General features: G+C 38.3%; 1 protein-coding gene across 2 annotated transcripts in view; it reads left to right on the plus strand.

Annotated features, from left to right (window-relative positions):
• RASSF9 (Ras association domain family member 9) overlaps positions 1 to 24,636 on the plus strand; it is a 61,728-nt gene that overhangs the window by 989 nt on the left and 36,103 nt on the right. The window contains exon 1 of one of the 2 annotated variants that reach the window (XM_055586340.1): positions 21,752 to 21,865. The exons of the other annotated variant lie outside the window; for it this stretch is intronic. The gene's annotated coding sequence lies outside the window, so the exon portion shown is untranslated. Of the gene's footprint in view, positions 1 to 21,751; positions 21,866 to 24,636 lie in introns of those variants that run through there. 2 annotated transcript variants of the gene reach the window in all.

Genomic DNA, 24,636 nt, shown 5'->3' on the forward strand with positions numbered 1-24,636 from the left:
AAATAGTGTTTCTTCATTTTCAGGTGATTTCTTCCTCTACCTTTGGAGGTTCCAGTAACCCATTTACATAGAGCTTCCTGGACTCTACAACATTTTTATACTGTAATACCTAAAATTTACCCTGTAGTGTTTCTACCATTTGGAATCTTCCTTCCTTCTTCTCTGTGACCTCTCTGTCTCTCACTTTCTGACATTATCTTTCATGTTAAAAAGGCTGTATTTTATGACCTTATCAAAGTTAACTTTTCCAAGTTTGAATCCCGAAAGTCTCATCTGTTTCTACTCTTTCCAGTTTCTGCTAGCTGTTTGTGGTCAATTGTGAAGGGAAGCAGAATTTGCACTCCCAAAATATGCCTCTTTGCTGTGTTGATTATCTTGAGCTGGTTATTTTTAAAACACAGCCAAGACAAGAGAAGCTCTGAAAACTGAGTAGAAGCTACCCCGCTTTTAAGGGCCCTTTACTTTAATAAGGAGAATCTCCACTTGTAAGGTTATCTTCCTCTCTAAACTATGCCTGGAAGGGAAGGATGACTGCATCTCTGAAAGCTCTCCCCAGTGGAGAAGGCACCAATTGCATAACAATTACATCAAGGTTTACTGTGCTTTCCCTGATAATCTCCCATTAACAGGCCTTCCCCAAACCCCTCCCCAACATCTCTCTTGCTTTTAGCTGAAGATGATATTTATTATGGTGGCCTGGACCATTTTGGGGAGCAGCTCAGTTTCCTGGGTATCTCCCATGTATACGGGAAGTGTATCTGGTATTAAACTCCTATTTGTAAACTGTTAGTTATTATGGTGCAGAGAGTGGGGATGGGGATCTCGATGAAAACCTGGAAGGGTAGAGGGAAAATTTGTTTTCCCCTCCCCTACAACTGTAATAGGGCTTCACTGGTGGCTCAGATGGTAAAGAATCTGAGGAGATTCTGAGGAGGTGGCAGGAGACCCGGGTTTGATCCCTGTATTGGGAAGATCCCCTGGAGAAGGGACCGGCAATCCACTCCAGTATTCTTGCCTGGAGAATCCCATAGACAGAGGAGCCTGGCAGGCTACAGTTCATAAGATCACAAGGAATCAGACACAACTGAGCAACTAAGCACACACACTCAGCTGTAAACTTCTAGAAAAAAGGATGCTCACACATAATTATATAGTCCCTTCTTCCAAGGTTTGCAATCTGTAAGTACTCAATACGCAATCACTAAATTGAATTGAAATGCTGATTATTTTAAATTTCTAACTTGTTCTTCCATATTTCCTTTTGTGACATTTCTTTCAGCCACAATTCTAATTTCAGTGACTGAGAACTCTTGTTATCACTAATCTTAATATTTGATATGAGTCTTTAATAATGAGGTCAATCCTCTCAGACTTCACTCTAGTCATTAGTGTCCTCCCTGACTGGGGAAGTCAACTTTAAAAGTATATTTGAGACATACAACCTGGGATCATGTGCATTCACCAGTTGAGTGAATAAATTGCAGGTTTACTCCATTCCTCTAAATAAGTCTCTGGTTTGGAACTGGAACTGTGATTCCTCTGAACAAACAATGATGCCAATCTCTTTTTAAACTCAATTGATTTTTCTGTTCGATTAAGGTCCATTTTCTAAACAAACAGACAATTAAATGCATTCACAGACCCACACCCACATATACTATTGTACACACACAGCAGGTATAATCCAGTCCTTGGAGAGTTAAGTAAATGTAAACCAAATGTCCAATTTTCCAATCTATGTGTAATCATGCTTTGCCCATAATCCCTATAAATTCCCAGCTTCTTTCCCCTTGGCTCTTCCTGTCTGTGCTCTTGCATCCGTAGAGGTAATTAACTTGGAAAACTTGACGATGGATTTCTGCAGCCAAAGCATATTTTGCAACTTGAACTCCAATTATAACACAAGCTTTCCCTGGGATTCACATGTTAATGAGTTGCCATATTTGACTAAGGATTTTCCATATAGTAGTTTCTGCTGATCTCACATAATGTCATTTCTCATATCAAAGAAAACATTGATATGTTCACAAAAATCACTCCCCTCTATATGTGATGCTCCAGCAATTGTCCTTATAAGCCCTCTTTTTGAGTAAGATTGTTAGGTAGTTAGAATAGGAATCAGGAGTCCAGAATGGCAATGGCTGAAAGACAAGGAAGGGAAAAGCCAGTGAAAATAGAAAAAAGGGAGGTCAAAGGAAGGTCCAAGGACCAGAGTGAGGACCTCAGGTAGAACAAACAGCACTCCTGGAGAGCCCAATTTACATAGGGTAGGCCTAGGGGGAGGAAAAAAACATATAAAAAGAGGAGCCAAAGGACCAGGGGTCTCTCTCTCTCTCCTGCACGCTGGTGTACTCCCGCACTCTCTTCTCTTCACGTCTTTGGGTCGTCATGCCCTCACACCTTGAGGATGGATTTTCCTGCTATTTTCTAAATAAAATTGAGCTGTAACACAGAGCTGTAACACTGATCTGTCTAAGAGCTATAACACGGTCTTTTCAAGACCTGAGAGCTATAACAAGGTCTATCCAAGACCCGGGAGCTATGCCACTCCAAGGGCTTTAATGTCCGTCAGTCCAAATCTTTGTTGAGACCAGACAGAATCAAGGCGAATACACTCACCTGACAAGATCAAAATGAAAAGAATTACAGGAAAAGTTCTTAACAATCTTCTTTTTTTATTTTTTATTTTTACAAATTAGAGTGCAATTATTTTGAGTAAAAAATGAGATGAATGAGTTTTATTTTAAAGAAAAGCACCTCTCTCTCTTTTTTTATTATAAAATCTAAGAAGATTTCTCTATCACTTGTAACACACAAAACTGAACAAATGTACTTGAGTCCCCATTTACCAGAAGCAGATTCAGTGACATTTTTCTTCTTTATCTGAAGACAATATTAGACACTCAATTTGGAATATAATGGTCTATATTATTACTACCCCTTTGTCTTACTATTTTTTCAACTTAGATTCTTTCCCTACTGATTTTGTTAAATCTCATGGCTGTGAATTCTATCTATTCCCTAATATCCCCTCAATTTGCATCTCCAACTTCTCAAATTGCATATCCAATCACATCTTCAGCAGCTCTACTTAAAGTATACTTACTGTCCAAAAGACAACTTTTTTTTTCCCCCGAGGTAAGGAGAGACTTAATTGAAAATAATTATTACAGTGAATGGAGGACTCTTGTAACAGGGAGAGTGCTCTGATTACAGATCATAAGGTACGCAAGTATCTCCTAAACTAGTAATTTTAATAGAGTGTGAGAGGTACCGTAATAGCACACCTGTAAGAAAGAGGCCCAGGACACAGATGACAAGGGGGTTAATTCCGCTGCTAGAGAAAGGAACCGAATGACAGGAACAAGGGAATTGTGTCTTGGAAAGCAAGAAGTCACCTTCAGAATTAATAGAGGTTTACATTTACTTGCATGCTTCCCAGGTGCCTCAGTAGTAAAGAATCCGCCTGCCAATGCAGGGACACAAGAGATGTGGGTTTGATCCCTGGGTCAGGAAGATCCCCTGGAGGAGGAAATGGCCACCCACTTCAGTATTTTTGCCTGGAAAACCCCATAGACAAAGGAGCCTGGTGGGCTATAGTCCGTGGGGGTCACAGAGAGTCAGACACGACTAAGCAGCAGCAGTCCATTTATTCATTGAGTGCTTACCACAGCCCTGTGATGCTAAATTGCTTTCTGTGTGATCTCATTGAATCCTCACCAAACTGTCAGTGGGGTATCAATTCACTTCTGCTAGTGTAACTTTGACTAAAGGGTCTTCCGAGTAAAGCACAGAGACACTGAGGCAAGGGTATGGCAGCCTTGGGAGCAGGCAGGGGAGCAGGGATGGGAAACACTGAAGCTTCCTCCTCAAGCTCTTCTTTAGCCAAGTCTCCCTGAGCCACTGACTCCAAAGTTCATGAATTGTGTGTCTATTCGAATGTCTTCTGTGTGCCAGGCATTGTGTTAGGTGCCAAGGCTACAGCTGGTGGGCAAGACAGCATGGTTCCTATCACCCATCATAGGGTTTATATTCTAGCAGGGCAGCTGAAGGCTTCTCAGATGGTGCTAGTGGTAAAGAACACACCTGCCACTGCAGGAGACCTAAGAGACTGGGGTTCAATCCCTGGGCCACAAAGATCTGCTGGAGCAGGGCAAGGCAACCCACTAGAGTATTTTTGCCTGGTGAATCCCAAGGACAGTGGAGCCTGGTGGGCTACAGCCCCTGGGGTTTCAAAGAGTCAGACATGACTGAAGTGACTTAGCATGCAGGGAAGATGAACTGGTGAGTTCCATTCCAGTGTGATGAAGAGAAATGAGGGGACACTTGGAGGACTCCTGGGCTTGCAGGATGAGGGGGGCTTCCTGGAGAACCTTGAGTTCAGGGTAGCTGAGCACCACCGGTGAGGCACAGGGGCTGCCCTTGTCCCCCTTCACAAAAGACACTCCTTGCCCTTGACCCTCCGCTGGCCCAAGAAGATAAGTCCCTCTGCCAGGACCTGGGGTCCAGTCAAGGGCCTTCAGACAGACTCACTTCTGTTTCCAGGGTGTCAGGGTTTCCACCCGAGGCCATGGCATGCCCAAAATAAAACTTTTGAGTCCTTCAAACACCTTTCTGAAAATATCCTCCTCCCTTGGTGTTCCCCATTTCAGGAATTAGAAGCATCATTCATTGAATTGCACAGATCCAAAAACTGGAAGTCATTTACAATTTCCGCGCCCCCATCACTTCTAAGTTATCAGATCTCCCCAGGGTGCAGGTCTGCCACCCAAAAGTATTCCAAGTCCCAGTCCTTTTCCTGACTCCATCATCACCATTCAGCTCCAAGCTATCATCTTATCACCATTCAGGCCTGAGCTGCCACTGCTCCTTTGGGCCGCACTAATAGTCGCTTACCTAGTACACCTACCAACAGTCTTAATCCATTTCAGTCTAATCACCATACAGAGAAGTTTTTTGTTGTTTTTTGCTTTTTTTGTTTTCTTTCTTTCTTAGGTAAATCTATTCTTATTACTCTCTAAAGGTTTCCTGCTGTATTTAGGAGGAACTTCTGACTGTGACCTTTATTATCCTGAATGGGCCTCTGATTCCCTCTCTGTCTGTATATTTCAAGCACACTGGGCTTCTGACTTTTCCTGAAAGAAGCCAACATTTTCCTTCGGAGATCTTCAATACATGTTGGAATTAGATAGAAAGAAACTGAAAGTGGTAGTCGCTCAGTCCTGTCTGACTCTTTGTGACCTTCATTCAGCAAATACTCATCCCATGCACCCTCCCAGAGTGGGTAGAATATACTTCCATACCCTTGACTATGACTTTGGCCATGAGACTTGCTTTAGCCAAGGAGATATTAGTAGACAGGAGATATTAGTACACATAAGGAAAACAAAGACTTAATATCAGTTGCATCTTGGGACTTGCCCTCTTGCTTCTCTGCCACTGCCACAAGAAGAATCTCCCTGCTTTACCCCAAAATAAGAAGAAACATGAAGCAAACCAGAACTAGTCAACTTGCAAAACTGCAATGGTGAAGCAGAGCTTCCTGAGCCTAAGGCAGGGTCCTGCTGACTAACTCACAGCTATACAAAGAGAATTAAATTATTTAAGTAGCTGAGTTTTAGGATAGCTTGTTATGCAGCATTTTCGTGGCAATGGTTGACTGAAGCAACTATTTTAAAACTTATCCCACTGCTACTTGATTCAATCTCTATAGTCTCTATTTGTCCACTTATTTTTGTCTTTTGTGCTTAAAAGCAGGACTTTTTTTTTTTTTTTTGGTCTTATTTTTCATATTACCAGAACATGAAATAATGTTTTTCCATGGTAGGGACTCAGTAAATACTGTTAATTGGATGAATTAATGAACTAACAAAATTCTTAGTAGCCAATTCCTGATGGTTTTAGGGTGGCTATTTCTCCTTCATCTCTCACAAAGACATTTTCACTCTGCAGTCTGTGTACAATGAAACAAATTTTCATTTGTTTGAAGCAAATTCATTTTGCTTCATTCATTTTCATTTGAAGCAAATTTCTTTTGGAGAGAATTTTACTCAAATAATATAAGAGAATGCTTCCATTCCGGGGAGTCGTGAATGTTATTTTTAATTGCAATTAATATTTTGCAAGTTATTATTAAGGAAAAGTGAAAGTATGGTGGTCCTAAAAGCACATGTTGATGTTTCCAATTTGGTGAGTCAGTTTGTACAGAAAGTATATAGAGGGACAAGTTGTCAGAGGCAGAGGCCTACAGCCAACAATATAGCATTCTGCATCTAGAAACAGCCACCGTAACCAATACCACAGTCCTCAGAGTAACATAAGGATTAAACTTGAAATGTATTTATTGAAAACCTGCACTATGATAGACACTGTGTAAGATTAATTTGATTTCATGTATCATAACATACTATGAAGCAGGATTCACAGAATGATATTATTCCCATTGTGTTGGCTTAAAAAAACTAAGGCCATAGTGAGTTTAAATAAGGATAAGGAGACTTATTAAATAGAACTTGGATAGGACTGCACAAGGCTTTCATTTCTAAAGCAACAACTAATCTTTGTAATATTAATGCTGGATCCAAGTACAAGTCAAAGAAAATCTTGTATTAACATGCTATAGAAAATACTATGCCAAATAAAGGGCTGGCTAATACTTTTAACCTAAAAGTACATTTAGTAAAAGTCAGATTGGATTTTATTTTCAAATTGATTCTAAGTCATCAGCTTAGCCCTGTTTTTCTCCCTTTTCAGGTTTAGATGTGTTGCACATATTAAACAAATGAATAAATAATGATAAAAATAATCTCAGAATCCTCTTTTTCTGAGTCTAGAAACAACCACCATAACCAATACCACAGACGTCAGAGTAATCTAAAAATTAAACTTGACATTTATTTATTGAAAATCTACTCTGTGACAAGCACAGTGCCAAATCTATTTGATTTCGTGTGATATAGCTACTATGAAGCAACGTTCATTATAAGGGTTATGTTGCATCTCAATGGCTCTACATGCATTGAACTGTTTCAACTGGGGTAGTAAATTAGAAAGTATGGAAGAAGAATCAGGAAGTTAAGTGGGGTTACAGCTTGTGCAGAGTTGGAGTGAGTGATCTGAAAAGGAGGACACTTCCCACTTCCGACTCTGGGTGGAGGCACTTGTATGTATAGTATGAAAACACCACACAAGCACTCTGGAGAATCAGGTCATATTTTAATGTCATCTGAATTCATGAAGCCAAAGAATGTCACAACTGAAAAAGGCTGTTATGAATAAGCAGTTTTATATTTAAATTTTAGAGAAGGGAATACATAGTTATAAATCTCTGTTTTCCAACTCTTCATCACATTGGTCATGATTGCACAGAGTCTAACTTCACTTCTTATCCCAGAGGAAGACTGTTCTTCAATATCAGTCAAGTGATTTTGAGAAATTAATTTATCTTCTATAAGTCTCTCTGTTACAGTTTGGCATCCCCATAACAAGCTGGAAAGCATCCAATGGATATTAGTTACTGCAGAATGGACTTTTATTTTGGACAGGTCTGTTTTTTTGTCTTGTTCTTTTATATAATATCTTGCTTTGGTCATTATCAGGTTTTGTTGCTCTCTTTCAGTAAACACATCCTTTTGCTTCCAAGTCATAGATTCCTTACTCATATGATCTTTTGTCCCCCCTTTCACAGTGTAATATGACCTTTTTCCCTATGTCTTCTCTGGCCCTGAATTCAGAAAAACGTGGTCATAAATTAGGTGCGTGCATGATTTCTCAGTCATGTCCCACTCTTTGCAACACTATGAACTATAGCCTACTGCGCTCCTCTGTCCATGGGAATTTCCAGGCAAGAATACTGGAGTGGCTTGCCATTTCCTCCTCCAGGGGATCTTCCCAACTCAGGGATCAAACCTGAGACTCCTTTGTCTCCTGCATTGGCAGATGGGTTCTTTACCACTGAGCCTCAAATGCCTTTAAGGACAAGGAGGTGACTTGGCCTATTTAAGTCCTATTTATGGGGACCATCTGCTTGATACTGGGACTTCCCCGCTGGCTTAGATGGTAAAGAATCTACCTGCAGTGCAGGACACTCAGGTTCAATCCCTTGGTCAAGAAGATCCCTTGAAGAAGGGAATGGCAACCCACTCCAGTATTCTGGCTCGGAGAATCCCATGGATTAGCCTGGTAGGTTACAGTCCGTGTAGTGGCAAAGACTCAGACACAACTGAGCAACTAACATTCACTTTCTGCTTGATACTGGGCTTCAGATGATTTTTTTCCATATGGAAACATAGACCCCAAATGGCAAATTTTCCGTTTTTTTCAGTATTTTCCAAAATTTTAGATTCTTATGGAAATGTCACAATCTTTAAATGCAAATATTTTCTTCAATTTTCTCTTTTGCAGTACCAAGAAAACTGAAATGTCTGTGTACTGAATTCAGCCTCAAAATCCACCATTCTGCTACTTCCTGGTTTTAGTCCTATTCCAATAACTTTCTCCCTGTGGCTTAGACTTTAATTCTCTGAGCCTGTATTATCATCTGTAAACTAAAAATAATAATTGCAGTCTTCCCTGGGGATGCAGATGGTAAAGAATCTGCCTGCAATGTGGGAGACCTGGGTTTGATCCCTGGGTTGGGAAGATCCCCTGTAGAAGGGACTGACAACCCACTCCAGTATTCTTGCCTGGAGAATCCCATGGACAGAGGAGCCTGGCAGGCTGCAGTCCATGGGGTGGCGAAGAGTCAGACAGGACTGAAGCGACTTCACTTTCACTTTTCACTTTCATGCATTGGAGAAGGAAATGGCAACCCACTCCAGTGTTCTTGCCTGGAGAATCCCAGGGACGGGGGAGCCTGGAAGGCTGCCATCTATGGGGTTGCAAAGAGTCAGACACGACTTGAAGCAACTTAGCTTAGCAGCTGGTGACGCACATGGTAAAGAATCTGCCTGCAATGTGGGAGACCTGGGTTCGAAGATCTTCCTGTGTTGGGAAGATCCCCTGTAGAAGGGACTGGCAACCCACTCCAGTATTCTTGCCTGGAGAATCCCATGGACAGAGGAACCTGGTAGGTTATAGTCCATGGGGTTGCAAAGTGTCAGACACGATTGAAGTGATTTAGCATGCACACGCACGCATTCCCAGTAAATTTCTCTGATATCACAAACCATTTAAGGTATGGATAACCAACAGTTTGCTGCTAAGTCGCTTCAGCCGTGTCCGACTCTGTGCGACCCCAGAGATAGCAGCCCACCAGGCTCCCCCGTCCCTGGGATTCTCCAGGCAAGAACACTGGAGTGGGTTGCTATTTCCTCCTCCAATGCATGAAAGTGAAGAGTGAAAGTGAAGTCGCTCAGTCATGGCAGACTTCCAGCGACCCCATGGACTGCAGCCTCCCTGTCCATGGGATTTTCCAGGCAAGAGTACCGTAGTGGGGTGCCATTGCTTTCTCCCGTTAGGCTCTATCCCAGACCAATAAATGCTAACACGAACACTTCTCAATAATTGTCTTTCATTATGTCATCTTAGGAAGTTGTCTACTAATCTGACAACATGATCACAATCAGTTTGAGATGCTATCTCAGTATTTCACTATTTTAAAATGCATGTATGTGAAAAAATAAAATAAAATAAAATGCATGTATGTGACCTGATTGAATTATCCTTTTCTTATTAGTTGGTATCCTTCAATACATTTTATTAAATTGTCTAAATTATCAAAGGTATTCATATACCATTTTTAGTAAATTTTCTTTACTATCTTTTTATTGTCTGAGAGTTTCTACAGCAACATTTGCTTTTTTCATTGCTGATATTGCTTGTGGTTCTCTTTTCTCATTTTTTTTTGATCAATTTTGTGACAGATTTTTTAGTTTTATTCATCTTTCCAAAAAAGCTACTTTTATCTTTATTTTTTCCATCATTTGATCTTTATTTTACTGATTTTCAGTCTTACCTTTACTCCTATTTCCTTTTTCTTACTTTTGGCTTAAATTATTCTTCCTTCTCTATCTTTTTAAGGTTAGGTTTAGAACATTAATTTCAAAGCTCTTCTTTTTCTTCCCCAATATAAACATTTAAACATATAAATTGTTTTATCAGATCATGGTTTTAGCTGTTTCTCACTAATTCCTATTAAGGTGTATTTTCACTACCATTCATTTAAAAACATTTTTTAATTTACTTGCAGGTTTTCTTTCTGATCCACAGAGTGCTGGATCCCACCCTGAAAAGTCCTTATTGTGTAGACCAGGTTGGAGTCACAGAATCAGCATTTCCAGCAAATTCCCAAATGATGCTAAGGCTGAGCTCAGGCATGGTCCTTATTCTCCAAGGATGGCCTTTCTGAAGATTCTTCTCTCTAGCAGTTTCGAAACCCAATTTCTTCCAATACTGGGCTACTTTCAGAATCTCTGCTCTCATTTTCTGAGCAATTACTGAGTGCCTGTTTGTGGAGTCAAGTCTTGCAGGGCATTGCCATGAATTTGTTTAGTCGGATATCTGGAGGGGCCACTATGCATACTTCTGAGGCTCCTTCTCTGTGCCTCTCCCTCATCTCTGCTAGCCTATGCCATGGAATATAGCAGCTTTAGCAGCAACAAAATAGAATCACTGTTTTCTTTGACCAGCAGCTTTGCTCTCTTCTCTGGGAGTTCTTCATTCTTAGGCAGCAGTTTGAATGTGCCCGGGTAGAAAATCGAAGGGAATGTGGGACTCAGTTCTGGAGTTATCCCTCTTTCATGAATTATGGTTATATGCTATGTTTTTTCCCAAAGCTTAAAAAGGTGTTTCATATATTTTATTCTATTTTGTTCATTTTTTTATGGCAGGAAGATAAACCTGACATTCAGTAGTCTGCTGTGGCCAGGACTGGCTGTGTATATAAATCATTATCGCAAACTCTTACCCTCAAAGGAATGAAAGATGTTTTCTCAAATAGCTCATTGTTTTTCTTTTCTTCCACTCTTCATTTTCCACTTTCCAATTCCTGCTCCAATTGTAAAAGACACAGCAAAATACTCAATACTTGGAACTCAACTAAAAGGGACTGTCAATGAACGAGAAATCCTTCTCTCAAGTAACACTTTGAAACAAGGTAAATGGCAACAAACCACCTGATGCAAAGAAAATTGTTTTTTAATTGTTGATTCATTTTAAATTAATTCGTTCCATTTATATTTATTCAACAGTGACTTTTTGTCAAGCACTGGGTTAAAGATTGGGAATTAAACGAGGAAGAGAGACATAATTTTTTATTTCATTTTTAAGAGAGAAAGCCTGAAAGAAAAATCTCACAGTAGAAAAAAAAAAATAGAACATTTCAACAGCCTAGATACCAAGAGTTCTCTTTGGTTAGTATCTATATTAGTGAATTCGCCATGATTTAGGACCCAGAAAACTGACCATGTCTTAGTTTTAGATATAATCAAATCCTAGACAACTTAATTCATGATAACTGAACTCACTGGCGAGTAAACAGCAATTTACTCTGAAAGAGCAATTTCTTAATATATACTGAGTTCTCTAACTACCCTCAAAGTCTGCTGCCACACCCTCAGACCAAAACATTCTTTCATTTGATACAAGTCTATTATAATCAAGAGTTGTTTTGTAAGAATGAAATCAGCACAAAGATTGCTAAATGATAAGAATGGCTTCTGGCACCAGGCTCTGGTAATCTAATACTTCGCTTGCACAGTAATAATAGCTAATATTTATTCAGCCGTTATTTTCTCACAGTATTTTGAAGTGGTACATACAATTATAATCCCTGTTTTACAAACAGAGGTACTATCTCACAGAAAGATTGAGCACCTAGCAAATGGTAGCGTTGGCATTCAACATGGTATCTGGCTCAAGGGCCTAAGTTCTCAACTGCTTTGCCACAGGGCAGTACAGAGTCACATATAGCATAGCTCCAATGGACTCATATTCCACATAGCTCCAATCTGCTAGAGCTGTACTCTTACAGGGCACTGTATTCATTAGCATCAGCTGTTAACAACTTTCAGGTACTTTCCTTAGCAATCCTTGATATGTAGCTTAGCTTGAAGGAAATCATTTCTGATATTATTTCATCAAAATGTATATAGATCTAACTTACTATTTTTAATAGAGTTGTCTAAAATTGGAATACATTATTTATTTAAATACTTTCTTATTAAACTGTATTCAAAATGCTTCTTTTTATGAGAGGCAGCCTATCGTAATTGGTAAGAACATAGCTTTGCTTCTCTGTCCTGCTGTTTAGTAGCTTTGTGACCTCAAGGAAGTTATTTCACCTGTGTACATTCCAGTCTCCCTTATCTGTGACATAATTATATAAATGTTGAAGCTGAAACTCTAATACTTTGGCCACCTGATGCAAAGAGCTGACTCATTTGAAAAGACCCTGATGCTGGGAAAGACTGTGGGCAGGAGGAGAAGGGGACGACAGAGGATAAGATGGTTGGATGGCATCACAGACTCAATGGACATGAGTTTGAGTAAACTCCAGGAGTTGGTGATGGACAGGGAGGCCTTGGCGTGCTGCAGTCTATGGGGTTGCAAAGAGTCGGACATGACTGAGCTACTGAACTGAACTGAACTGAATCATGTAAAAAATGAGCTTACCGCATAGCCTCTCAAAAGAATTAAGGAAAGTGCTAACATATAATGTGTTCATTACACAATTTGTTTTTCACTATTGCACACAATGATACAATAGTGCACAATTTGGACACTTACAAATACTTCTTTAGGTTAGATTTTTAGAAGCAGAACCACTGAATCAAAGATATGTATACTTTACATTTTATAGAGTGTACACTGGAAAATTATTTCCCAAACAGATCATTTTGATTAAATGCCCACAAAAAGTGTATACCCTGGTAAATATTATTTTTAAAATTTGGCCAATGAAATGTTGAAAAAGTTACTTGACTGTGTTGTTCTATTTAGCATTTCTCTGGTATCTAGTAAGTCTGATTATAATCATTATTTAACCATATAATATTGTGTAATATTGTGATTTATAATAAGAAATATTTATTTGATTTTCATGCCCATTTCTGGCACAGAGGTTGTAAAACCCTTGGAATTTACTAAGTGAGAATGGTAAAGATGTCTGTCTTTTTTATGTAAATGATGTGAATTTTGGATGGGGGTCTGGTTGCCAGGAGAACCAACCATTTTATTAGAGGGTTGCACTTGTCAGTCCCCTGCCCCCTATCGACTCCAGGGAGGGGAGAGGGGCTGGAGGTTGAGTTCAATCACAAATAGCGAGTGATTAAATCAATCATGCCTATGTAACAACACCTCCATAAAATTTTAAAAGGATGGGGTTCAGAGAACACCTGGATTTGGAACTAGGAGGAGAGTGGAGCACTCTGAGAGGGGGTGGAAGCTCTGCGTCCTGTCCCCGTACCCCGCCTTGGATGTCTCTTTCTTCTGGCTGTTCCCAAGTTATATCCTTTTATAATAAATTGGCCATATGGTCTCTTCTGCCATTATTTGTTAGAAGAAAGTCACTAAGTCAAACCTACCACTATTAAGTGTGTCTCTAAGACCTGTCAACACACAAGGGGAGGAGAATTAAGCTTCATCTTATTGAAGCAAGGAGCATCAAAGAACCTGTGGAAATATTTTTAACACTTCAACACCAGATATTTCTAATCTTTCTATGAATTTTCTGTTTACAAACATGACCATTTTTTTTTTAAGTCATAGGTTTTAGGACTCTGCTGCATCTGAGAATCTACAAATTGTAAGCCACAAGATTGGAATAGCAACAGAGTCACATTTTAAGAACTTATCTCTCCCATTAATCACCTGAGTAAATGCCTATATTTATGAGGAAATCTAGTATCACCTCTCCCTCTTCCTTTACTTTCTTCCTTCTTTGGAAAAACAAAGCAATCCTGCTCACAGAAAATACTGGGAAGGAAATTTTGCAAATATGAACTTACTTACACTTCTAGATTTTTAAATGCCCTTGTCCCTATCGCTCTCACAAGGTTTCAGTCTCAAAAACTGCAAACACAAAGTCAGATCTCTGTCCACTACCCTAAAAAGCAAGTGCATAAAAGGCAACTTGGAAGGTCACACATTTCTTCCTAACCTACCCTAACAAACATAGGTAGAATTGGAAAGCCTATGGTGGCTACTTTGAGAGTTTTCCAGAATAAGTCTTCCCTCACAGGCTAGAGTTTTCTGATAGAACACTAGAGAAAGACACAACCTGAAAACTTCCTTCAAGTTGAACTTGAATCACCCTTGGCAACCCTGGTATCTTTTTGGTCCAGAATGGCACCGTTATTCACTGAGAAATTCTTTAATATTAATTGAAGATGTGGACTGAGACCCCTGCCCCCCTAAGGAGGCTCCCAGATCAAAGTACAAACTGCCCCACCTCTTCTCCAAGAACACAAGGAATATTAAAGGAGGGACAAAAGGTTCAAAAGGGAAATTTTCTCTGGGACAAAAGGTTCTGGTTTGTTCTTCCCCAAGAAATATTAGTCCAAATGTATCTGCTTCATATTATTAGTATATTCATCTGCTTGGACTGTCATAACAAAATATCACAAACTGGGTTACTTAAGCGACAGAAATTCATTTTTTCAGAGTTGTGGGAGCTAGAAACTCAAAACCAAGGTACTGGCAAATTTAGCTTCTGATGAGGATGTTCATCCTGGCTCATAAACTGTCTTCTGTCTTCTCTCTGTGTCCTAATGACCTTCCTCTCTATGCCTACAGTAAGAGAAAGTGCTGGTGCCTCTTCCTCTTCTTATAAGGACACCAGCCCTGTGGGAGCAGCACTCCACACTTATCTCATTTAACCTCATTTAGGTGAGTCCCCAAATATCATCTGTTCAAATACAGTCACACTGGGGGTTAGAGCTTCAGTTTATTAATTTGGGGAGGACACAATTCTGTCCATAACAATGGATATTAGTGCTTTGACACATATGAGGCTAGTACATTCTACACATCATAAAGAAAGATAGCCATCTTTCTTTAGTGTGGTGAACTAAAATTACATTCACAAAATCTTTACTAAGTTTAAAAAAGGAAACAATCCCAAATGTACTTAATAACATATCTATTAAGTATCATATGAGGAAAATTTTCCAAAGATCATGTAAGTGATTATAATTTTAAATTATTATTGTTGCAAACATTCATAAAATAGAAATAATAATACCTAGTTCTCAGAGCTATTATGATTTTCCTCTAACTTGCCTTAATAGATTTAATTGCTTCTCCCCCATAACACCACTGTATTTTATACACAGCTTAATTCAAGGTATAATGCTTTATATTACCATTGCTTTTCACATTCAACTCAAACTTTTTGAAAACTAGAACAGTGTCTTCTCACCTTTTAAGAGCAGACTTTTAATTCAGTGCCTTGCATACTCTAGTAGTCTAATAAACATTTATTCTGTCAAAGAACTTAATAGCCTTAAGCCAATGTGCTTGTTAAACATGAACCAAACATAAATGAGAAGAAAACTAATTAGCAAATGTATTAAGATTATGCTTGTATCTTTTTAACACTAATAATTTAACTGTTTTTAACCTTTGTTAAAAAATCATCAAAATTTGTCAGTCTCTACAATTCTCTGCAAATTACCACAAATTAGTTTGAATTTTTCACTCACAAAATGTATTTCAAAGAAGAAAACCAGATTTAAGGTTTTAATTTTGGGTATAAGTAATACTGCAGACATGAAATTAAAAGACGCTTACTCCTTGGAAGGAAAGTTATGACCAACCTAGACAGCATATTCAAAAGCAGAGACATCACTTTGCCAAAAAATGTTCGTCTAGTCAAGGCTTTGGTTTTTCCTGTGGTCATGTATGGATGTGAGAGTTGGACTGTGAAGAAGGCTGAGTGCCAAAGAATTGATGCTTTTAAACTATGGTGTTGGAGAAGACTCTTTAGAGTCCCTTGGACTGCAAGGAGATCCAACCAGTCCATTCTGAAGGAGATCAGCCCTGGGATTTCTTTGGAAGGAATGATGCTAAAGCTGAAACTCCAGTACTTTGGCCACCTCATGCGAAGAGTTGACTCATTGGAAAAGACTCTGATGCTGGGAGGGATTGGGGGCAGGAGGAGAAGGGGATGACAGAGGATGAGATGGCTGGATGGCATCACTGACTCGATGGACGTGAGTCTGGGTGAACTCCGGGAACTGGTGATGGACAGGGAGGCCTGGTGTGCTGCGATTCATGGGGTCGCAAAGAGTTGGACATGACTGAGTGACTGAACTGAACTGAATATTTGAGGCAATCCAAGAATCTTAAATCAATAGATGATTGCCCTTTGTAACATTTTTAGGTGCTCTAATTGAAGAATAGTATAATTATTTCTCATCTTCAACATATAAAAGTTAACTCCTTTTAAATATTTACTAATAATAGCTATAACTTAGTCAAACCTGAAGGTTGACAACCAACTTTAATTTTTCACTAGTAATAATTCTATGAATTTAGTGTGAGTGGCTGAGGAAGTGAGAAGAGAAGAGGTGACCCGAATTCTGTCCAAGAACAATCCATCCAACAGGATAATTTGAGCCTGAGTCATACATTGTACAGGAGGCAGTGATCAAGATCATCCCCAGGAAAAAGAAATGCTAGAAGGCAAAATGGTTGTCTGAGGAGGCCTTACAAACAGCTGTGGAAGGAAGAGAAGTGAAAGGCAAAGGAGAAAAGGAAAGATATACGCATTTGAATGCAGAATTCCAAAAAAGAGCAAGGAGTGATAAGAAAGCCTTACTCAGTGACCAATGCAAGGAAATAGAGGAAAACAATAGAATAGGAAAGACTAGCAATCTCTTCAAAAAAATTAGAGATACCAAGGGAACATTTCATGCAAAGATGGGCTCAATAAAGGACAGAATGGTATGGACCTAACAGAAGCAGAAGATATTAAGAAGAGGTGGCCAGAATACACAGAAGACCCGTACAAAAAAAGATCTTCACAACCCAGATAATCACGATGCTGTAATCACTACCTAGAGCCAGACATCCTGGAATGTGAAGTCAAGTAGGCTTTAGAAAGCATCACTACGAACAATTAGTGGATGGAATTTCAGATTCCAGTTGAGCTATCTCAAATCCTAAAAGATGATGCTGTGAAAGTGCTGCACTCAATATGCCAGCAAATTTGGAAAACTCAGTAGTGGCCACAGGACTGGAAAATGTTGGTTTTCATTCCAATCCCAAAGAAAAGGAATGCCAAAGAATGCTCAAACTACCGCACAATTGCACTCAACTCACACACTAGCAAAGTGATGCTCATAATTCTCCAAGCCAAGCTTCAATAGTACATGAACCATGAACTTCCAGATGTTCAAGCTGGATTTAGAAAAGGCAGAAGAACCAGAGATCAAATTGCCAACATCCACTGGATCATTGAAAAGGCAATAGAGTTCCAAAGAAACATCTACTTCTGCTTTATTGACTATGCCAAAGCCTTTGGATCACAACAAACTGTGAAAAATTCTTAAAGAGATGGGAATACCAGACCACCTGACCCTCCTGAGAAATCTGTATGCAGGTCAAGAAGCAACAGTTAGAACTGGACATGGAACAACAGACTGGTTCCAAATAGGAAAAGGAGTACATCAAGGCTGTATATTGTCACCCTGCTAGTTTAACTTATATGCAGAGTACATCATGAGAAATGCTGGGCTGGATGAAGCACAAGCTGGAATCAAGATTGCCAGAAGACATATCAATAACCTCAGATGTGCAGATGACACCACCCTTATGGCAGAAAGCGAAGAAGAACTAAAGAGCCTCTTGATGAAAGTGAAAGAGGAGAGTGAAAAAGTTGGCCTAAAACTCAACATTCAGAAAACTAAAATCATGGCATCTGGTCCCATCACTTCATGGGAAATAGATGGGGAAATAATGGAAACGGTGACAGACTTTTATTTTCTTGGGCTCCAAATTCACTACAGATGGTGACTGCAGCCATGAAATTAAAAGATGCTTGCTCCTTGGAAGAAAAGTTATGACCAACCTAGACAGCATATTCAAAAGCAGAGATATTACTTTGCCAACAAAGGTCCGTCTAGTCAAAGCTATGGTTTTTGCAGTAGTCATGTGTGGATGTGAGAGTTGGACTATAAAGAAATCTGAGTGCCGAAGAGCTGATGCTTTTGAACTGTGGTGTTGGATAAGACTCTTGAGAGTCCCTTGGACTGCAAGGAGATCCATCCAGACCATCCTAAAGGAAATCAGTCCTGAATATTCATTGGAAGGACTGATGTTGAAGCTGAAACTGCATTACTGTGGCCACATGATGCGAAGAAGTGACCCATTTGAAAAGACCCGAATGCTGGGAAAGATTGAGGGCAGGAGGAGAAGGGGACGACAGAGAATGAGATGGTTGGATGGCATCACCAACTCAATGGACATGAGTTTGAGTAGTCCTGGAGTTGGTGATGAATACGGAGGCCTGGCATGCTGCAGTTCATGGGTTCGCAAAAAGTTGATTACGACTGAACAACTGAACTGAGCTGAACATACACACCCAGAGTGGCAGGGACTGCAGGTTTATGGAGGTGACTTTTATTGATCAGGTATAATGTACTTTGAATGTTATCTCTGTTACTCTACTAATTTTCATAATAGTCACATTAGGTATGGGTTCTATTTGAAATTAGTTAGGAAATTATATTACCTGACAATAGTTCTCTCTCTTAGAACATTTGACCCTTTTCTTAGAGAAGGGAATGTTGACTGGGAGCTTCCATTAACAGTATGAACCAAATCTTGAGCACCCACTGTATGGTTTTCTATTTACATCAGTCATAATATGGGCCATACCAACAGTCTGACTGTTTACTCAGGCTCTTTGGACCATGTTCTAGAATTTTTTTTTTCACCCATTTAGTTCATACACAGAAAGCATGTCTTTTGTCTCTGAAATCTTCCTGGTGGCTCTACACTGAAATACTATTTACCAAATGTCAAATTGTGTTTGATGTTCTTGATTCCATATCATTCTCTTATTTCCCCACATCAACAGGGTTAGAAGCCTGCAAACTATATTTATGAGATGCTTTGCCAAGCTCAGTCATGTCAGACACGACTGAGTGATTGAACTGAACTTGCCAAGCTAGTGGCTTCAGTGCCAACTTTCTCTTAAGTTCTAACATTGAGAAATGCAGGCAGAGTTTGGAAAGTTGGAGAAGCTGAGAGATTTGCAAATATTGACCCAGTGCTATTGGAATGCACACTTCAGGATTTTCACCAGGAATAGTTAAAACAGAAGTGGAAGAAGTTTAAGAAGTTTCTCCAGAAGCTGAGAATCTGGTGCTAGCTCATGGGTTTCAGTACAATCATGGTAGCAACTTCCTGGTATTCAGCTTATAGTTCTCCGTTCTTTCCAACACCTTTGTAACCAATTTGCTGCATCAAACCTCACTTATCTTGAACTACCTAAAATAGTGTTTAATTTCCTTATAGGAAACATATTGTATCACCTTCTCTTATTCATTCCATATTATATTTTCTAAAGGAGAGTTTTGAATGTTAAAATTGTTAGTTTCTGGCATATTAAAACTTGAATAGTAAGTTTCTCATGGAACACATGTATACCTGTGGCGGATTCATTTTGATATTTGGCAAAACTAATACAATTATGTAAAATTTTAAAATAAAATAAAATTAAAAAAAAGTTTCTCATAATAAACACATCACATGTCTCTATAAGATATATAATTTTTGCAGCAAAAACTCTTAGTGCTTCATGAGTTCGTAAAAATTCCTGTCACTGAATTAAAATAGTTTTCCTTCTTTATTAACTATGAAATAGAGGTTATTTAGGTCTATGAGATTTGAACTGGTTATTTAAATGCTTGAAAATAGATTAAGGACATACAGTTATATAATTTTACAAGAATACTGAATTGGAAGAACTGTGTTGAAAGCCTACTACTGCATTAAATTTGGAAATCTACTCTCCTCTGCACTTAAGCAGTAAAATGAGCCCTTGCACAGATGAATTCTAAGGGCTGTGTTTTTAATTATGCTATTTAGGCTGATTATTTTTATTTTTTTATATTTTAATGTTAATCAAAAAGCTCTATTTGAGTTGTTAGTATAGCCAACAAGCTCTGTTCTTGGTTTTACTTCATGCTAACACTTTTTTTTGAGCAAGTGCATTTATATCTGAGTCTCGTCTTCTTCATTTACATAATGAGAGATTTGAAGTAGAGGGTAGAGCTATGCTTCTTACCTATACTAAAGTCATCTTTGCCTCCACATTTTGTTCTTTGTCTTGAATAATAGTTAAACCATTGCATGGCTCTACACTTCAGTTTTCCTTATTTATAAAACTAAAACAATATTTTCTCTTCTGCTGAACATACTGGGATCAAGCGTATAAATGCTTTGTGTAAAGCACAAATGTTACAATTCTATTATTATTGAATTCTATTGTTATAACATAATGTTATAATTCTATTATTTCATATAACAGGTGAATGTATATTTGAGGATGCTTATATATTCATATATGCTCATTTTATTTTATTAAAGTATCTGTTCTTCACAACATAATCATTGAAGTTGATCAATTTCTAGGAACAGCCTTCCTTATGTGGATTTGTCACTTTATCTCATTTAGGGTTAATAATAGCCATGGCTGTTAAGGGAAGAAATTTGGCCTTTTATTTAGGACACAGGTATCTGGCCAACACCCAACAAGCCAGCTTTTCAAATACTGTTTAATCAATTAAAAGCTTGAAGCCACCTATTGAAGCTGTATGACTAACTAGATTTGTGCTTATGCAAAATCTTCAAAAGCTTCAAAGTGCCATTCTAAAATTTTTCTTTTGGAAGAATCAAAAGAGCATTGCCACTGTAGAATCCTGGAACTGAAATGAACTTGTGCTTCTGGGCTTTTCCTCAACCATTCAAGATTGCTATTTCTTCCTTGCTCAAACTTTTAGAGAGTAACCTCTCATAACCCATAATACATCCATTATTTAAAAGATTCTGTGAGAAAAAGTACATCCATTCCCCTTTTTAGACATGCTTTATACTTCCATGAGCACCCTTAAGAGAGGAAAGAACTTTAGAAGATAGACACTTATTGAAATAATAATAACAGTGATAATAGCTCTGGAATTCCATTTAACCACATCTTCCACTCACATTTTTTTTTACATTTTCTACCTTTTGCTTTAAACAGCTCTGTTCCACATGGTGCCTTTTGGCTGCATCTTGATTGTCCAGAGATTCTCATCCAAATTTGGATTCCACTCTTCTGGCTAGTTTTAATTATCTCTGAGTTCTTCATTGTCCAAATAAAACAGGTTCTCTGTCTTGCTGTGCTGTGCTGTGCTAAGTCACTTCAGTTGCGTCCACCTTTGCGACCCCATGGACTGTAGTCTGCCAGTGTCCTCTGTCCATGGGACTCTCCAGGCAAGAAACCACAGTGGGCTTCTGTGCCCTCCCCCAAGGGATCTTCCCAACCCAGGGATCAGACCTGAGTCTCTTACATCTCCTAAATTGGCAAGTGTGTTCCTTATCACTAGCACCACCTGAGAAGCCCTCTCTGTCTTACCAGTTTTCCCTTAATTGAAAATGGCGTTTTCAGTACATCACTAAACTAATTGATTATAACAAGCTGTTATATTTAGTAAAATATAATAACATATAGTATGCTATTTCTTCACAGATTACCATATGGAGTGGAGTGATTAGCCGCTCATTCACATGACCACATGGACGGTAGCCCACCAGGCTCCTCTGTCCAAGGGATTCTCCAGGCAAGAATATTGGAGTGGGTTGCAAAGCCCTCCTCCAGGGGATCTTCTTGATTCGGGGACTGAATCCACATCTCTTATGTCTCCTGCATTAGCAGGTAGGTTCGGAAGGCTATACTCATATCTACTACCCTTGTAATGAAGTAACACTGCTAAAGCTAAAAGTCAGCCACATTCATATAATACAAAGGTCAGCAGAAGGGTAGACAGGGTTGAGAGAGGGGGAATTGGAGGCAGGTGGTACAAACTACTAGTTACAAGATAAATAAGTGTTGGGGATACAACGAACAGCACGATAACTATAGTTAACACTGGTGTATAAGTACATTGGGCTGGTGGCCCAGATGGTAAAGAATCTGCCTGCATGCAGGTGTCCTAGGTTTGATCCCTGGATCGAGAAGAGCCCCTGGAGAAGGGAATGGCAACCCACTTCAGTATTCTTGCCTGGAGAATTCCATGGACAGAGGAGCCTAGTAGTCTACACTCCATGGGGTCCCAAAGAGTCGGACACGACTGAGCGATTAACACTTTCATTTTCAAAAGGTATACTAACTTGAAGAGAGTAAATCCTGAGAGTTCTCACAAGAATTTTTTTTTCTTTTTTTGTTTTCTCTTTTTATTGTATCTATGAAATGGATGCTGGTTAAACTTATTGTAGTAATCACTTCACAATACATGTCAGTCAAACAATTATGCCATTCCCCTTAAACTTATACAGTGATATATGTCCATTGTATCTCAATAAAACTGGGAAAATTCAATTTAAAAAAGACTCCCTAGGGAATTCCTTGGTGGTCCAATGGTTAGGACTGCATGCTTCCACTTCAGGGAACACAGGTTAGATCCCTGGTTAGGGAACTAAGATCCTGCATGGTGTAGCAAAAAACAAACAAACAAACAAAACCTTAATATGAAGAGAGGCTCTGAATAAACTGGACCCCAAATTCATACATATATCTTGTTATACCTCCTTCTAAAACAGGCCTTTCTATCAGAATACCTGTTTTGACATTGTTTAGCTTCTGATAACAGCTTAACCACAGATTCAATAGCATTCATATGATTCAGGAGAACATTCATTCTTCTATTATCAAGTATAATGTAGTATCTTCCTTGTTGATTTTCATCTTAATTTAAATATATAAGGAAATATACTATTTTTATTTATTTTGGCTGAGCTGTATACTTAACTATGATTGAAGGAAGATTCCATTTTCTACCATCAAACACATTTTACACGTTTTATCTTTTAATAAAGATAGGGATTGTATAGGAAGTTAACCAAATTATTGCTATGAAGATTTTCCATTGATTCAGAAAAGGACAGATGCATGCTCAGAGTTTTTCTAAAGTATGTTATTCAAAAACCTGAACTGTAAGAATCTCATACAAATATTAATATATAGTGTGCAAGTGTCAATGATTAACATATTAATGAAGAATTCAACAGAATTGCAAAGCCAGTCCAAAAGCAGATAGAAAAGACTGCCATATATATTAACAGTTAATGAATTAAAGAAAGAAGGCTGAAATAGTTCTAAGTTAAATGTAAAATTGGTTGATGTCTCACAGAGCAATAAAACTATAATCTTTTGAGTTATCTTTCTACTTGCATCTTTCTTTTCTTCTGTTTCTTTTTTCTTATACAACTTAAGCCCTTATTTCACAGAGTTTGGGCCTAATCAGTAGTAAATAGTAAGTTCAAAAAAATCTCACTCTTCAAGGGAACTGGATAGTCTTTGAGAGGAACTGTTAGAAAAAAGTTCCACTATATCACTGAAAGGCCATGCAGTCATTAGTTTGCCTTATTTTCAATATGAGATAACTTTTATACCACCTTCTACCTAATAAAGAAAAGTACCCAGTTCCTTGTCTAATACTGTGTCAACACTTCATGTGTAATTTTTTATTTAGTTCTCAACAGAGCATTAATAGGCATAAGCCTTTTTATGAAATTGAATATTTCCTTAAGAAGAATTCTTATGAGAAAAAACTTGGATAAAAGAGTTCAAATATTTTAAAGGTTATTGATGTACATAGCCAAATTCATTTCTATCAGGGATATGACCATCTGTACTATTCATGTAGAATAGAATACTCTGACCATCAACTGACAGAGTTGAGCATTATCATTTTAAAAATCAGGCATTTTGGTAGATGAAAAATAAAATCTCATTTCAATTTATCTACATAATATCTGGTTAATAGCTGTTTTTTAAAAACATGGTTTTGTTATTTTCTTTCAAATTATTGTTTGCTTGCATTTCTATCTAGATAAAAGTGACCATGTTTTTGATTCCTTTCAGCTTTTAATATCTGAGGGATATTAATCCTTTGTGTTTAATTCTCATACATCAAAGAGCTTGTCATAAATAGTATTAATAGAATATTTTATGTGAGGAATAATTACATCCTAAATGAAGTTCATTTGTGCTAACTTGAAACTCAACATGACTATGCTAATAAAGATATAATGTTGTTTCCTCTTGTTCCATTAAACTGCTCTATTAAAAATTGTTTTATATGAAAACTACATATATAAATAATGTTAATAAGGGTCGAGGACTGAAACTACAGGAAACGCAGGGATATTTGTAAATGCAAAATTCTTTCCAACTTGGCTGCAGCCAATGTTAATAAGTGAACAGCATAGCTTTAGGGGATTCTATTTTGAACAACTTAGAATAACTGGGCAAGTTTCCATGATAGTATCATTTTGGGGGGATGTGCTTGTAAAATAAAGTCAAGGACTGAAACTGAATTATATCCAAGACTGTTTTATTTATGTTGCATGTAAAGTGTGTACGTGTATATGTATATATACACATATATACACACATACATGTGTATGGTGGTGGTGGTGGTTTAG

The sequence above is a fragment of the Bubalus kerabau genome, chromosome 1 (genome assembly GCF_029407905.1).
Source record: "Bubalus kerabau isolate K-KA32 ecotype Philippines breed swamp buffalo chromosome 1, PCC_UOA_SB_1v2, whole genome shotgun sequence".
Taxonomy (NCBI): Eukaryota; Metazoa; Chordata; class Mammalia; order Artiodactyla; family Bovidae; genus Bubalus; species Bubalus kerabau.